Raw genomic sequence first — 17524 nt, forward strand, 5'->3', positions numbered from 1 at the left:
GACCTGAGTGAAAATTGTATTACTTTATCAAACTGGTTCCTCCTCCCAAACCATGCTGCTAAAATAAGATGTTCTTGATAAGAAGTTGTCACTCAGGGCCTGGTTATTTTATACTAAGCATCTCTATTGTGGATGATTTCCTTTATATAAAACTGAAGCTTTCATTCATTATATGTACTACTTATTCTACAATATTTAAAAGTCCATAAGAGAAAGTATTTTTAATTAGATTTTTCAGTTTATGATATTTATAGAATTTTATTTGAATCAAAATTTGAGGGCCTCATCTGATTTTATGAACCAAGATTATGTCTTATTTTGGGAGCTGCATCTTCTTCCTCTTCATCATTGTCATGATGATCATTATTGTCGTTGTCGTCATCATCATCATCATCATCATCATCATCTGGGCAGTCCACTAAAAGAACCATGCTGCTGCAGTGTGGCCTACTCATTCTACCAGCAGAAGCATCAGAATGAGATGAAGAACAGTCACATGCTTCAGATGAGTTTCTTTCTGGCTGTTCTACTTCATTTTCATTTGTCTCTTTAATTTTCATAAACATATCATAATGATTTGGAAAGTTCCTTACCTTTGGTAGAATTATTTTGGTATTTTTCTCCTTGAAGCATATTTTCTGGTATATTATATTTGTTATATTATATAAATTCCATCTTCCTTTACTTTCTCTTCTTCAAATTTAATCTTCAACACTTGAAATGCCTGGACATACTCAATTGATTCAAAATCCACAAAATAATTTTCCACAATGTGTGCAATAAGAGACTTGATGTTTTCTGCTCTTATGAATTCAAATAGCTCAATAATAGCTGAGTTTAACAAATTATACCTATTTCCATTATGCAGAAAGCATTTATAACAGGCTCAAAAAAATTTTACCTCACTATGTAAAGATTATAAACTTCATTGTTGAGGCCAATCATCTGTCTCATAAACTTGAGAGCACATAAAACCAGAAAAGTGTGCTTTGAATTTATCAGCACCAGGACTCTGCTGAGCAAGTTGTTACTCCAAGTATAATCTTTAATGTAAGTTGTGTGGTGATTTACACAAAAGCTGAGTAATTCTAAAGTAAGTGTTCAATTTAGTAATTATCAGGACAGATGTTGGTCCTGTTATCATCACTATCATTTTGTCCTGTGATAGACAAAATTGGTGCTACCAAGTTATTCATGCAGTGTATATAGAAGAAATTCATAAATTCCATTCTTTCACATCCATTAGCTGTTACACACATGTTTTCTGTATCAAGAAGAATGCAGAGAACCGCTGTCAAACTTAAAACATGAAGATTCAGGATCAGGATCACAGATTACATGTTTGATCTTTATAATGATTAGAATGTCATCATCATTTTCAATGTCCTGAGATTCTTCCATTGCATAAACTCAGACTATTCATGGATTATAGTCTGCTAGATAAGTAAATATTTCTTCAGATGCTAATTTTACTTCAGAGTCTTGCATATGTACTGAAACTTTCAGAGCACTCATGATTCCAAGATTGATCATTGTTTTCAATAATGTATCTTTCTTTGCAGTATTTAAGGTCTTAAGAAATTCACAGGATACCTTAAGGAAAAATAACAATTTATACTGTCCGTCATCACCTACAGTGTTATCTTTTACTGACCAAAAACTTCGAGCCAAAACATTTCATCTTGCTGCAGCATGGTAACTATTTCAATTTTGTTGGAAAAAATAAAAGTTGTAAGATAAGAGAGACAATTCTTCTTCTTCTTCTTCTTCTTCTTCTTCTTTTTTTTTTTTGGTTTTTTGAGAGAGGGTTTCTCTGTGTAGCTTTGCGCCTTTCCTGGAGCTCACTTGGTAGCCCAGGCTGGCCTCGAACTCACAGAGATCCGCCTGGCTCTGCCTCCCGAGTGCTGGGATTAACGGCGTGTGCCACCAACGCCCGGCGAGAGACAATTCTTAGGTGACATGGATGATGTAGGTAATAGAATGTCATGAATTTATTGCATTATGTAGGTCTGGTGTATTTTTGCCTATGTTTGTAGTGTGTTATTGCCATAAATTCCTTGAATTTTGCATTTTCAATCAAGAATCCCCTGTGCCGATATGGCTGATCCAAACTAGGGTCATACTCGCTGTATCCTACAATATCTACGATACATTCATCAGAAAACATGATCTTGAACAAATGTGCATTGTTGAGAGAGAAGATTCCCTTAAAAATTATCTATAAAAAATGTAAGTCTTCCATGTTCTGCTGGCCTTCACAAGTACGGAAGAGTTGTAGTAATTTTTTAATATAGTCTTGATTTTTCCAAGAGCAGATTCAGCCGTTCTTTGTTGCTTGGCAATTCATAAACATCACTAAATAAATCTGCAATGTCTTGAAGTATACTATGGAGTTTGCAGTTTGGTACCTTCAACAGATTCTGGATCTGGAGCAGATCTTGAAAACTGTATAAAAAATCTGTAAGTTCTTGTGTGATTCCTATACTTGGATCTTTACCTTGAACTAGACAGATATCTTCCCAGATATATTGACAACCTTCTGGGTCTTGGAAATACATTGCCATAGTATGGTTATTAAGTTCAGTCCAAATAATTAAATCTCTTCATGTTTTCCTCTATGGCACATCAAGATGTATTGTGCACTCTAATAGCAGTGACTCATCTGTTTCTGGCTGAACAAGCAGTCATATGCCCTGGAGTCATTTGATGTATTTGTTTGAAATTTGTCCTGAGCATATATGTTTCTGTGATTCATCTTCCTTCGTGACATAGACTTTTACACTAGGAAGTCTATCATCCTTGTGGATTTGTGACCTTGCCCCTCTAAGCCACATCGTGCAAAGACCTTGGCCTAGAGTTCTCGGGCCAACGTGGCCAAGAAATGTCATGGAGGTCCCAATTCTGAAAAAAAGTAAGGGAGTATATTAGTGGGGGTTAAAATATCACAGAGGCTAAGAGAAGGCCCAGGGTCATTAGAATTAGGGGATAGGAAGGCCATAATATGTCTGAATCCTCCACTATTGAACTTTCGCCAGCAAACCTCTGTACTTTGCCCACGAGTCTCTGAGCCTGCCTTTGTTCTGACAAGAATATTGTGACTCACCCTAGAATCTTCTAATAAGCATGTGTTTGTGTAATAGATACTGTTAAAGGCACCTGCTTCCCCTCTCTTAAAAATGGAAGTCTAGAATATACTCTTTTGGATTTTGTTTCTCAGAAATATTTTCACTCATGAGAAGTGTGGGTCTTGGGTACTTAAGCAAAAGTAAATTTTAATTAGCAAAGTTTTGGACAAGTCTACACTTCATACTCTATGTCAGTAAAATGCTGGGGCTAATAAAAAGCAGGAATACATCATCTATAGACAAAATTCCTTCCCCATAATCATAAGTTTATGATTGAGTTTCTTTACAAGATATGCTCTAAGTATATCATATTTCTAGGTATTAAGGAAAGATCTTGTTTTGAAAAGAATTACTTCAGCCTTATAGCTCCATTCTATTCCACCTGAAGTTTCATCTTCCAGCACTACAGTGGATGAAACATTTCCTCAAATGTTTTCCTTTGCCTAATCATGCACATTGTTATTGGGAAGAACTGGGTCAACTGGGAAGTGAGTGAAACTTTGCAAAGATTGAAAATTGACTCTTGTAAATTATTTCATTTTCTCTTCTTTTTTTTTTTAATTTTGTGGATTGATTGGGCATGTGACATGCGATGACCAATTCTGTGAGTCTCAGACATGCTACAGAATGATTCTAAACCTAAACTGTATCACTAGCCTATATTTAGTCATGATATGAAGATAGTAAGAATAACCTCACAGCTGCCAAAATTTCAATGAGTACATGTTATGAAGAAAGGTATGAATGTAATAGATCAACTATCATACTTGAATCATTGCTACATTTAAAAAAGCATGAGAAGGACTTTACATTCTTGCCTTATTTTCATAATGACCTAGTAATATAGATGTATTAATACTGGAATCCCTCTAGGGTCAGGAAACAGATAATAAGGTCAAATAAATTGTCAGAGTTCACATATTTAATAAATTGAGGAGGTCTAATTTGTACACATCTTCCTAATTCCAAAATTGCTTAACTGTGGGATTGAACTGCTATGGCCTTCTTTTCTTGGCTTTCATTACACTCTACTTCACATTCCTCCCATCTATATAATTTGTAATCAACGTAAAATAATCAAGACAAGATGAAAGTCACACATTTCCTCCTTTAGATCCACATCTGTGTATAGACAACAGAAAAATAGAAGGTTGGATATGGCAACTCTGTTAAATATAATTTTAATAGTGTCTAAGTTGATTTTTGATGTGACAGCAACTTCTGCAGTTTTCTTTTTCAAGAAATATTTTTCCCAAATATTAACCCTGTTATTTCAAGAGAAAACTGACAATTGACACATTAAGCCCATCTGAATGAGAAAAGTCTTAACTGTAGTAATCACTGCAATTTCCATGACGCTGGCAATGTGTGACAGTTATGTAGGACACAGAAAGATTTCAATATGCTTTCTTGAGACATAACATTCAACAAACTATACTCTACAATATTCATCAGGAAAGTACAGCTTGGGCACTATGGCCATTAAGTGTAAATGATATCCATTTATGAAAAAGTTTAATTGGTTGTAGAATACTATAAGCTTAGAAAAAACTTATGAATTGTGTAAATATAACAACTAATAACTATCATAAGCACTGCTACATATATAGTTAAAATACTTCATTTTAAAGAAACAATTAGAAATATAAAAAATAACATTTTATGTTACTCATCAGACTTTGGCTCTGCTGTCTGTATATTAAGTCTCCTTCACAATACTTAAAATACCATCAGTTCTCTGCATATGCCTTCAGGCACCCTTCTGTGAAGTACATCCAGTACAAATTTGTGTATTCTTACAATTTTATCCCTTGGAATTTCTTTTAGGCCAATAAAGGTCCCTTTATTTTAATTAGGTTAACAAGAGTTGCTTTACAATGTAAAAGGGCCTCTAGGCCACAGTTGTTATTGCTGTTGCTGCAGCAGTTTCCTTTAGTTTCTTTCTTGTTTGACGAAATAATATTCCTCTTTGCTTTATTAATTATACCACCCAAAAATATTATTCTACTGTTTTGGTTCTTGTTTTCCAGGGAATAAAACAAATATATGCAAGCAAACACTATGTTCTAGAGAATCTAGGAGATTTATAGTTCCCCCTATTTTTTTTAAAAATTAATCATCATACAATTATAGGCAGAAGAGGATATTACTGCTAAAGCAGAGAAAAAAGAACTTTCTAAATCCAAAATTTCATCAAGCATTTGGCATAAATTCTTACAACAAGCATTGGTGTCAAGGACTGAAGAAGCTAAATCTTTTATACTTTCTATTTTCCTCTTTTGTCTTCCCAATGTGGAATGCTACTTAGTCAACAAAATTAATGTTTTAGATATCACTAATAATAAAAATCATAGCCCTAATTAGGGTCTCTACAGCACAAATATTCCTTTTCCCCCTTAACCGACCTAAATTCTTTAGCTAATAGTGTCTCTCTCAGTTATTCTGCTGAAGTCTCAGGAGCTGCTATCTGTGTCTAAATTACATCAGATAACTCACATCTCAGGGCCTTTGTACCTATTTGGACACCCATTGTCCCTTTGTACCCATTTAAACCAGGAATTTGCCATTTCTCACTAAGTTTACTATTGCTTAGCTAAATGCATTACTTCCTTTGAAGATTTGCCTCATTCCTAACAGAGTGTGTGTGTGTGTGTGTGTGTGTGTGTGTGTGTGTGTGTGTGTGTGTGTGTACGCACACGCACGCTTGTGTGCATGTGTGTATAACAATAACAATTGAAATGATCTGTATGGAATTTTTAAGCCAGGATATGACATGGAAGTAAGAATGTATTTAAACTTTTCAGCACATTTTTATTTATTTTCTATGTGTATGAGAGGTGGGAAAAATATGTGTGCCATGGTATATATGTGGAGGCCAGAAAAACATTTGTGGGCATTGGTCCTTTATTTCCACAATGTGAATTCCAGGAATGGAACTCAGGGCATCTAGCTTGGGAGCAAGTGCCTCCACCAGCTGAGTCAACATTCCAGCCCCAAAATTTAATTTTGATTTCTGCAATAAAAATAATTAAAAATAATACCTCACCTTTGTTTACATAGTTACCTCCAAATGTGTTAAAATCCCTTAAGACATTTACCAAATTCCAGGTAGACTATCATGTTAAACAGAGATAAAGTATCTCATTACTTCCTAAGTGTAATGACTGTTTAGTTTATATATTGCTTTGGCACCTCATAGGTGTTATATTGAGAGATCCCATAAAGTAAACTTCAATAAATATTCTTATAAAACACCTGCAAGCACAAGCTTTGTTAGATAGATTAGTTGGTGGATGATTATGGAGCACACTAAAATACAGTAGATACATTTAATGACTAGGTAACTAGTAAAGCCTCATTCCTCTGTAGTAACAACCAATACTGCCAAATATCCACAGGTTGGTGGGCAAAGGTGCTTCATGTTGTGAATGACTATGTGCAATCAAGAGGAATTAAAAATCAAGACAAATTCTGTGCTTCTTTTTTCAAGTCTAATACCGTAAATGAAAATATTTTAAATTCTGCCACCCAAAATTTCATTTAACTAGAAGTTCTGCACATTCATTGTAAAGCAGCAAGTGGCATTCATTATCAGAACTTTCTTCTGGAAAACAGTTAGGAAAATTTGCTACTTCAGCTACCCCCTTTTAGTTCTCCTGTAGCACTTTGACTGCAGCACCCAGAACTGTTTATAATACCTTACTCATTTGTTATCTCCCCAGGTGTCACCTCTTTATGATCATCTCCAACTATCCTCTGTTCATGTTGCTCTAGCTCACTGGCCTTGTTGCATTATAGTGGTCCATCTAACCTTCTGTTCTGCTGCACACCTACACCAGAAATCCCTGTATTTCAAGTAATATGGTATTTTACATTTTGTCTGAAATGTCAGTCCTTCAAAAATGCTTCTCATACAATGTGAGACAGCATCTTCTTCTTCTAATAAAATTCTACTTTCCTTTGTCTATAGAGAATTTTTCATTTGTAAATTTTCCAACAACGAAAAAAACAACACAGATATATGTTATATATAATACATACACATATGCTATATTTATTATTAATGTATAAATAAATATAGCCTTCTGAGTCTATATAGTGTTGCTTGCATGTATATATGTTTAGGACTGACTACTTGGAATTGGCCTTTCCTAGACAACTAATTCTTTTCTCAGCAACCATTAAATGACTATAGCTCTTCATGTAGGGGTAGAGCCGTATGGGATTTTCCCCATCTACATTGACATGTCAGCTGGTGATCTCATTGTTCAGGTCTTGTGTAGAAAAACATATTTTTTACATTTCATGGATACAGCTTCCCTGTTATAAAACAGAAACTACTATCTCACAGCATATATCTTGGTCCTATGGATTTTATACTCATTCTGCCTGATCTTCTGAAATATCCTCTGGGCTTTAGGTGTAGGGCTGTGTTGCAAATGTATCAGTCGGGGCTGGGCAGTCCATGGTCGGTTGTTCTGTACATTTGACTAGTTCTTTCTAGGTTCCATGACCTCACCAGCTATGGGTGCAGCACCAGGCATGAATTCTCTCCTATTAAGTGAGCCTTAAGTTCAATTAGACTGCTGATGTTTATCCCCAACATGCAAGTGCTACTATTGCACTCTTGAATATAGATTGCCATGCTGGTCTCTTTTACTATGTATAGACTTTACAGTGAAGTAGGACTACTGATTGTTTGTGTTCCATTTGTTCTGTACTTCTGACCCTGATACCTGCTCAACTCCCTCAAAGGTAAAGAAGGATCCTGCCTAGCATTATTCTCCTCTATATGGATTTACTCAACATCAATAGACATTCATCAGATGGTAGGAATGTGAATGAATTGAACTGCAAAGTCACTATTATTTTGGAAATATTACAGTATAAAAAGAAATAAAATTCCCTTCATTCCATTAAAACATGCTAAGTTAGCACTGGTTTTATTAACCAGTCCTGTTTTCCAAAATCCTTGCCTAAAATTTTCAAGTCTATTAGATGAAGACAATAAGGTTAGAAAACCTGTGCTAATTTATATTGTAAGCAAATATTCTGGCCTTAGATTTCCACGTTGTTAGTTTATTGATTTGTACATGGTACTGTTCTCTTTATCTTCACTTAATATGGAACCTGAAGCCAGCTTAGATATGTACATTATATGTCTCCACACCTTTTTGTATTCCTCATCCCCATTTTTCTCTCCCTAATGAAAAACAGGCGATAATTAGATAGCAAGTGCGTCTAGTTGTTCAATTCTCTGGCAAAAAAAAAAGTAATCCTCCAAGTAGAAATAGTCTTAGAAATGTTATTATTTTTCTCCAAATGCAAGAAAACTAATTTTGAACATATTTCTTCTTTGTTCATGATACTGGTTGAACTAGTTCAGCAGAAACAAGAGTTTTACAGATATATAATCACTGCGCTTAGAATCAGAAGTATCTTCCTCATTTTACTTTTTTAGCATTTTCTTTTTAACGTGTTGTTTTATCTCTGTTTTCCACGTTGACTCAGAAATTGCTTTTGTAGACTTGGCAATGTTGCTATTTCACTCTTTTATCAAGTAAGGTCATTTTTTAAATATTTACATATATGAGCCTGACTCGCATTTGTATCACCTAAGTTAATGTAGATGGAGAACACTTTTAAGTTTTTATTCACATGAGTTTATCAAAATGTAATCTGTCCATATCTAGAACAGAATTTTCTGCATAAGTATTACAAGTCTCAGCAGGTATTCTTTTTGCCTTAATTTTAAAGACCATCAGGTAGGGTAATGTAACAATGTCCACTGAGAATATTTTCTAATATGATTTAACTTGCATCATTGGAACCTTTTAATACCTTTTCTTTTGAGTAAACCTTCCTTTTTAATGTTTTTTTCTATTTTGTTTCCAATGATCAAGACAGAGAATGTGATTTCATGTAGACTAAGTTGCTTCTTTCCTACAAAGGGCCAATCTTCTCATGCCAATAATTGTTATAATTTTTATTTCTCCTGTAACTGATAATTAATCTGACTTTTGTGGCTGCAGCTTATTTTTAATGCTCCTATAACATATCTCCAAAAGATATCATTCTAATATATACAGGAATCCTCCATTATTCTAAAATTACACATACCTGATTATGCAGTCTTTGTATTATAGGTATGTATGTTGCCTTTGGCAATTTCAACTAGTATTTTAACAATAATTTAACAATGGAAATATGATGCTAAGAATATTCTTTCCTTTTGCAATATTTTTGAATTTGCTCTGGGTACATACTTATGGAATCGCCTGCCACTTATTAAAAATAAGCAGAAAAGAAAAGCAAAGAAAACTGATAAGGCATATCCATCCCCTAGGGCTCTAATGTTCAACCTCAGTTGAAATCCCAAGTGTATTTTAACACCAAAGGCCTCTGACTATAAATCTGTCCCTTGGGTCTTTTCAGTTATTTCAGGGAAGTGTTGGTTGCTCATGGTACAAGAAGCAATTATCCCGTGCAGAAAATAGTTCAAGACAAGACAGGAAGAAACCTGGTTAGTGATGCAAGATACTGAAAGAGGAAAGTTTTCAAAGAAATGAAAATGAAAGAGCACATTTCAAAATTGACATACCATATATTCACTCCTCGTATCATATTTAAAATAGAGGTAGTATCATATAGCTATATTCATTTATATCAGCATTTGCATCCACATTTATATTCCGTCACATATACATAAATTTCTAGATTCACATTTCTGTTTTTATCTGAATGTGTAAATGAAAATAAGGAGGTTTGGTGGTAAAGGGTTCAAACACGAAAAATAGGTATCTCAAGTTGAAATCCAAGTTTTGCTAGGCATTAGTCATGTAGCATGGCAAAAATATCTAACATATTTGGATCTCAATACCAATGTCATTTAAGTAAAACCATTTTATCCTTCATTCCCTTGTTATAAGATTAAAACACATGCACAGTGGAACTAATAAAATCATGTAAACACATTGGTTCATTTTAAAAATCTTCTGTCTTAAATGTAATTCATTCCCTTCAAAGTGGAATAAATAAGATCAAGAAAATTAAATATTTTTGTCTTTGTTGTTCTGAGTAACTAGATGTTATGTGCATACTGATTGAAGCTTTATATGCCTTTGAATGGTTTATAAACTCGGGGGAGCTAGATAAGAAGCATAAGTTGCCCCTCCTTAAATCCCTAGTGCCAGCACTGGATGACATGAAGGCAGCAAAATAGAATCACAAAGAATGACCTCTTGTGACTGGCTCATGCCTAAGATGCTTTAGAAAAGGGGCTTGTCTCAGGTGATTATTGGAGTGAGATTCTGAGTGTCCTGTATTGTATAATGGGTCTTCTCTTCAACAGCTTTTGGTGCTCTAGGTAATTTGGCATTTTTTTTCCACTACCTTGAGTTTAATTATTTTCATGTAAAATGGGTCAAGTTGTTTGATTTCTCTTACAGGCCGGCCCCAAAGAAGAGTCAATCTGTGTAGATACAGCCATTTCATGTGTTTCAACCTGAGTGAATGATTAAGTGGCTAAGGATCATGACACATCAGTTAGGGGTTAAATACTCAACACTGAGTTGGGGGGTTTCGTATACTGATGCTTTGATCTTTAAAGTGAAGTTTCCCAAATTAGGTGTAATTTCTTATTTATTGGCTCACTTTTCAATTTAAAAAGTGCTGTATGAATTCATGAGGTGCTCAGGAGTTCCCATTCTTAGCTGAAGATCTGTTGACAGTTGATAATGTTGGGGGAGGGCCACTCTGATTTTAGTGTGTGGTCCCTTGTAAATAGACAATGCTCTAGTGGATGGCCCCACACCTGATCTGGGGTGAAGTTATGAAAAATGATGATTGTAAGATTGGTAGTGGGATGATAGATCTGCAAGGAAAATGCATTGTACATATGCATGAAGTTCTCAAAGAACTAAAAATATTATATTATAAAATAAACGAAATAATAAATAAAAGGCAAAAGTGGAACATTTCAGTCTACAGAAATTTCTTAGTGAAGATATGTAGGTTTGTTATAAATTATATTTATTTATAAATTTCTTAATTTAGCAGAATGTAGTCTTCTCTCTTGAAAGCTGCTAGACTTGGAATCTAAGCATTCATCTGAAACTCAGAGCAATGTGAGGTTTTATCTTAGATTTTAGATTTTCAGTGTGTTACTTGGCAGACCACCTGAAGGGCCTACACTTTACTCAACTTCTGCTTCAGTTCCCATTGTGGTATGATGAAATGATACATATTATTTTAGCAAGCAATTAAACAAATATTAATTGATGTCATTCTCTTTTTATGCTATTCAACCAAAAAATAAAGTTAAAAGTATTTTGCACCTAAATTTTGCCATTTAAACATAAATAATCATTAATGTTTAAGTAAATTTCACCACGTTGCAGCTAATTCAATATTTGAAGCTGGATCTGATATTTATGAAAGTTAAATAAGATTTTTCCATGTATTGGGTGAACATTTTCTAAGTGCCTACTGTGAACTAGGAAATTTGTTGGTGACACAGAGGAAAATAAATATTCCCTTTAGTTCCTCTTGAAAATTCTGTGTTGAAAGGGAAAGACTTGAGCGCCTATAATGTAAGCACCTCACAAGACAACCTAAGTATATCAAAGAAGTTTTCCCAGGGATAATATGATTGTGCTGTACACTGAAGTAGAGTTAGGATTACAGATGTGTGTGGGAGATTGGGTGGCAAGGGTACAAGAGGCGAAAGACATAGAGCTAGCAGGAAAAGGTGGGGGGAAGTACTAGATTATGAAATTCATGTAACTAAGTAAATTTGAAAGGATGAGTGTTTCAGCTTGCTCCTTGATTCAAAACTGTGTGGAGAATGTGAACAAGCCTGGGCTCCTAAAGAATTCTACAAATATCTTAGCAAGGCATGGCTGTTATCTGAACTGCAATGTCAGCAGTGAGGATAAGAAGATAAATTCAAGAGATATTTAAGGATTTTAATTAACATAGCTTCCTGATTGATTAGAATAATGGTGAGCTGAGCAAGTAGAAACACAATAAAAATAATTACCAATTTGGGAGATGCTGATGTCTTTCAGTTATAAAGGAGGGCAGGTTTAGGGGGAAAAGGATTAATTTAGTTTGGACAAATTGAGATTGTGGCACTTAGAAGGCAGTTAGAATATCATAACAATGTGGTTATGGTATGATACAATGACTATTTAATCTTTTGATTTTATTTATATGGATGTAACATAATGATGCTCTTCAGAAAGCAGGAACAGGATTTAGCAATGACGAACTGAATGCTTTCATGTCATAGTACTGTTCCTGCAGAAAAGCTCAAGATAACTCTCAGTGCTGAAGAGAAATTTCATTGCATAGTAGTGAAGAAGAACAACTAAAATGCTGAGTCTAATTCTCCCATTTGTGACACTCTAGTCTTATTGCAGTATTGTTTCTTTTCCATTTTCAGGCTTGTCTTTTTGTAATGACTGACAAAACACCAGTATATACACAAACAGAATTGTTTTATAGACTGTGATTGACGAATATGAAAATTGTCACCCTCCCTTTTTTCCTTCTACTACCCACAGAGTTATTGCTTGGACCAAATTGGAAATAACTCACATGAAATCTGTGTTATTTCCTCATCATTTAAAAGTTAAATTCTTGGAAATAATAGTAAACAGGAGATAGGCACAAAGAGTGGTGATAATTATGATATCAATTTATCTATCTGTCTTCTCTGCTTCTATCTATCTATCTATCTATCTATCTATCTATCTATCTATCTATCTATCTATCTATCTATCCTATATGTAGCTGTTTACCTGTCTATGGACAATGTTATTAATCACATGTAGAATGCAGTGGGGTTTTTCTCATGCTATATGACATGGTAAACTAAAAGATCTCTTTCTCAGCATTCAGACAGCAAGAATTATCCAATTAACATCTAGACTTATGACAGACTACAAGCAAAGATATTAAAATTATTTATTACCTCTAAACTCTACAGCAGAAATGGCATATTTTGTTTACATTTCATGTTTTTTGGCCAAATAAATGCACATAGTTTTACCAAACATAATGAATATCCGGAAATTATAATACTAACAGGTAATTCCAAGTATTAATATATCAAGCAGAATGTATTAATGGCATTTACACTGCTTGCAATAATACTTCTCAGTCATTAAATTCCTTTTCAATTATAAGGGTATTTGATTTATATGAAATGTATTTTGCATGTGGATATTAAATAATATAGTCTTTCTCTTTTTTGAATGAATAGCTTCAGAATTTGATAAATACCTGGGCAGGAAACTTGTCCTTTGCTATGACTTTAAACCATTTAGACTGGCATGTTCCAGAATGTGACTGGAAAGAAAAAGGAGTTCACTTCCAGCAGAAGCAAAATTGAGCAGGGAAATCTAGATTCAGAGGTAGCCATTGCAACAGAAGGCTGCCTTTGTGCCTCGCGATTTGAATAGTTTTGTGCTGTCCCTTATCAACTGGAGCTACTAGAGAAATCAAACTGAAGCTAAGTTAATAAAGAAACCATCTTTTCCAGCATCTTCACTCTATTCATCTGACATGTACTTCCTAGAATATACCATTTAATACTAGATATTGAAAGTTACATGCATTGAGTTCATATATTTTCACTGTATCTCCTGTCAGCAGTGAAGTAACAGAGACACGGCTCCACATTGTCAACCTCAGCAGCTTAAGAAGTTCTCTTAATCTTTTTAGGAACTTAAAACAAGGAAAACAAGGATTCACGACTTTGACAAACAGAAGAGTTTAAGACTTTTTGAGTTTGATTCAGAGTTGGAGATCTGATTTAAAATAGTTTAGTCTTTGAGCACTGAGACTGGGGGAAATAGGGGAATCAAGAAGAAGATAAGACATACGTAGATTTTGAGAAGAGATTTTCAGAAAGTAAGAAATATCCATGTGCAGATATATGCTCTTCAAGTCACAGTCATAACTAATTGTCTTAGCATTAGCTATACATACAACTTGGACAGTTTTCAAGTTACATCATAAAATATAAGGGGCTGGAGAGGTGGCTCAGTAGTTAAGAGCAGTTGCTGCCCTGGCAGAGAACCTGGAATTAGTTCCCAGTACCCACATCGGGCAGCTCACAGTTGTTTGTAACTTCAGTTCCAGGGGAATCTTATGTCCTATTCCGGTCTCTATACAAATCTTATGTCCTCTTCTGGTCTGTGTACAAATGGTGCACATATAGCAAGCAGGTGAACACATATATGCCTACAATAAAAAGTAAATAAATATTTGGGTCTGGAGAGATGACTCAGAGGTTAATATCACTTGCTTCTCTTAACGGAAGTCTCAGATTCAGCTCCCAGCATCCATACAGTAGCTCACCACCATCTGTAACTCCAGTTCTACAGATTCTGAATCCTCCCTTCCATGGGCACTGAATGCATGTGGTACACATACATATATGTAGGCATAACATATGTGCATAAAATAAATTAAAACCTAGGTATAAACAACAACAAACATTGTTGTGAAGGCATTATATTTTTTTCTTTTCTATCTCTTGATAAATTACATGAGAATGGAGGCCATAGAATTATATTATGGTATATTTTTATGTATAATATAATATAAATAGGGTGACATCATGAGCCATTTATATTGTACAAGGAGTTTAGTGTATGTTTTTCCCTTATAATGGCATTTCTGGTGAGATTCTTAGATCATCTTAAACTTATTCCTAGGAAGGGAGAAAGGTCTTAAGCCATTGTTAATTATTTTGTAATTCTAGCTTAGCTATTGGAGAGTGGTTTCAGCTAGATTCCTAGGGCTCCTTTCCTATCTCATGTCCCTATAATTTCCATGTCTTTCTATCCTGGATCAGTTAAATCATTAAATGTTTTCCAAGGACAATACATATTGTGTCCACGGAGCTGTATGTGGGGTTGTGCCTTTGCATAACCATACAGTTTGTGAAGTCAGTCATAGCAAAGTGCAGAGAATTATATAACACATAGCTAGTGTAAAGCAAAAACAGATTTTCTTTTTTTCCTTCTTAACAGAATGTGGATGTTGCCGTGCCAGGAGACTCATGAGAGACTTTAGCTACACTGGTCTCTATCCTCCCTTGAAGACTGTATCTCTCAGCTGTTGTAACTTCCTTGTTCTACATTTTATCATGCTGTGCAGGTTGCTGTAGGTGATCAGAAAGGTTCATTGTGGTAAGTTATCAGCGCCCCTCTGCTTACAGTTGCATTCATTTCACTCCTTAAAGTCTCTCTTCCTGGATACAGGGTTAATCAACTATAGTACTAGGTCAATCAGTGTGACTGCTTTGTTTCCCAATTGCTATTGCACTCATCTGGAGATGGTGGAACTGTCAGTGATACTAACTACACACTCTCCTGTATTCTAATTCTCAGCTGTGCCTGCCTTTTTCCTGATGACATCTTTTCTACTTCAGGTCTCGTTTACTCTGGGTTGAAAAGTGTATTATTTTCAAAAATACATTTTCTATCATTTATAAACCATCAATTTAACAAACATTTACTGAATACCAATTTTATCACATACAGTGCAATTTCTGGGGATTTAAAAATGGATTGTATGTGGTCCCTGTCTACTGCTTCCATTGTATCTTTGGTGTTCCAATTCAAGAAACCTAAAGCAGCCATGTAACTATGCTGACAGGCATAATAATACTCTATAGGAATATTCATGTGTCTTCCTTTGATTATCAGACAACTGAAACAAGGCACCCCAGTGAATTGGAATTTCTCCCAGGAATCTCATAATGGCAAAAGGAAAAGACTGAAATGTGATGTCAGTCAAAGGAGTTTTTGTTACCAGGAAAGAGATTTCACACAGTTCTGACAACTTGTCAGACCACCTTGCAGGAGAGATTTGAGCCTAAACAATGGTGGACTTAGACTGGACCATTTCTTGACTGGCATTGCTAAGGTATGAATATCTATGTCTCTCTACTTAAACCTAAACCTCATATCAGGATCTTGAAAGGTGAACCAGAGGATGGGATGTTGGCCACTGGACTTAGCTGTTCCCTTCCCAATGTAGACACATTGACTCAATCTGTTTTCTGCTTTAGGGTATTACTTATTTCTTTAATTGGATTATTAGGCCTGGGTGGAAAGCATGGCTTACTAGCCTGTCAGGGCCAAGATTTTTGCCTTATTAAGTCTGGTAACAGCCATGTGCGTCTCCTAAAACTACACCCCAATAAAATGTACTAAAAACGGGACTGCTGCTCTCTGACATGTTGAATCTATGAATAACTGTAACATAAAAATAATCCACCCTATTATAAATCAATTTTTATTGTGGAAAATATTTTAAAAATTTAAGTGTAAATTATTTAAGTACTTAATTTTATTGAATTGGAAGGCAGCTATAATCACCACTGTGCCACCAACACTATTTGTATTAGATTAGAAATGCTTTGTTTTCAAGTAAAAGTTTAAAATCTTCAATAAAACATTGGGGTAAAGAGAAGAGGAGGGTGAGGAAGAGATGATGATAAGATACTAGAGAATATCTGGGACTATGAGGAACAAAGCTACACTTACTCATTTTTTCCATGACAATAAACACACAGCAATCTTCCAGTGTGTGCACAAGTTAAAATCTTGCATTATAAACTGTTAAATCCTGTGAGCTGTTCCCAATAGAAGAGTATCTCAAGCTTAGTACACAGACATTAGATTAGTAACTTTAACTCAGTATATACATAAGCTTGATTTTATTTATTTATTTTGGGTTTTCCAGACAGGGTTTATTGTGTAGCCCTGGATGTCCTGGAACTTCCTCTGTGGACCTGGCTGTCCTTGAACTCAGAGATCCACCTGTTTCTGCCTCTGGACTTCTGGGATTAAAGGTGTATGCCATCATTCCTGGTGATAAACTTGGTTTTAAAGACGTATTTCTTTAATTTTATATGTACTTTATGATCTTAAGTATATGTATCTGTAGCATGTGCATGTGGTTGTCTAAAGAGGTAAGAAAAGAATATCAGATTCCCGGAACTGGAGTTACAGGTAATTGTAGTTACAGGGAACAGAATCTGGTTCCCTTGGAAGAGCAGACTGAGTTCTTAACCCACAAGCCATCTCTCTAATGGCTAAGCTTGGTTTTAGAAACAAAGTGAAAATGTATTGTGATTCCATAGCAATCTCACACTGGGATAGCCTTGAATGTTTGCACTAAGGGAAATATACCCAATGGGCAGTGACTCAGATATACCTTTATCAACTCACATGAAACAAAAAAAGGTGTGGTTTGAGATAGTATGGAATCATGGCAGCTTTGAATGACTTGATATATTGCTCAGATTCCCAAAACAAAAGGAACATTGAAAGGAACATATGGGGATAGAGAGTTCTTATGTAGAGACATATAGATTG

The 17524-nt window shown here is 35.0% G+C and overlaps 1 pseudogene; it reads right to left on the reverse strand.

Annotated features, from left to right (window-relative positions):
* Positions 1–293: 293 nt before the first annotated feature.
* Positions 294–2834, reverse strand: LOC102917585 (protein PPP4R3C1-like; annotated as a pseudogene).
* Positions 2835–17524: the final 14690 nt, after the last annotated feature.

The sequence above is a fragment of the Peromyscus maniculatus genome, chromosome X (genome assembly GCF_049852395.1).
Source record: "Peromyscus maniculatus bairdii isolate BWxNUB_F1_BW_parent chromosome X, HU_Pman_BW_mat_3.1, whole genome shotgun sequence".
NCBI classification, from domain to species: Eukaryota; Metazoa; Chordata; class Mammalia; order Rodentia; family Cricetidae; genus Peromyscus; species Peromyscus maniculatus.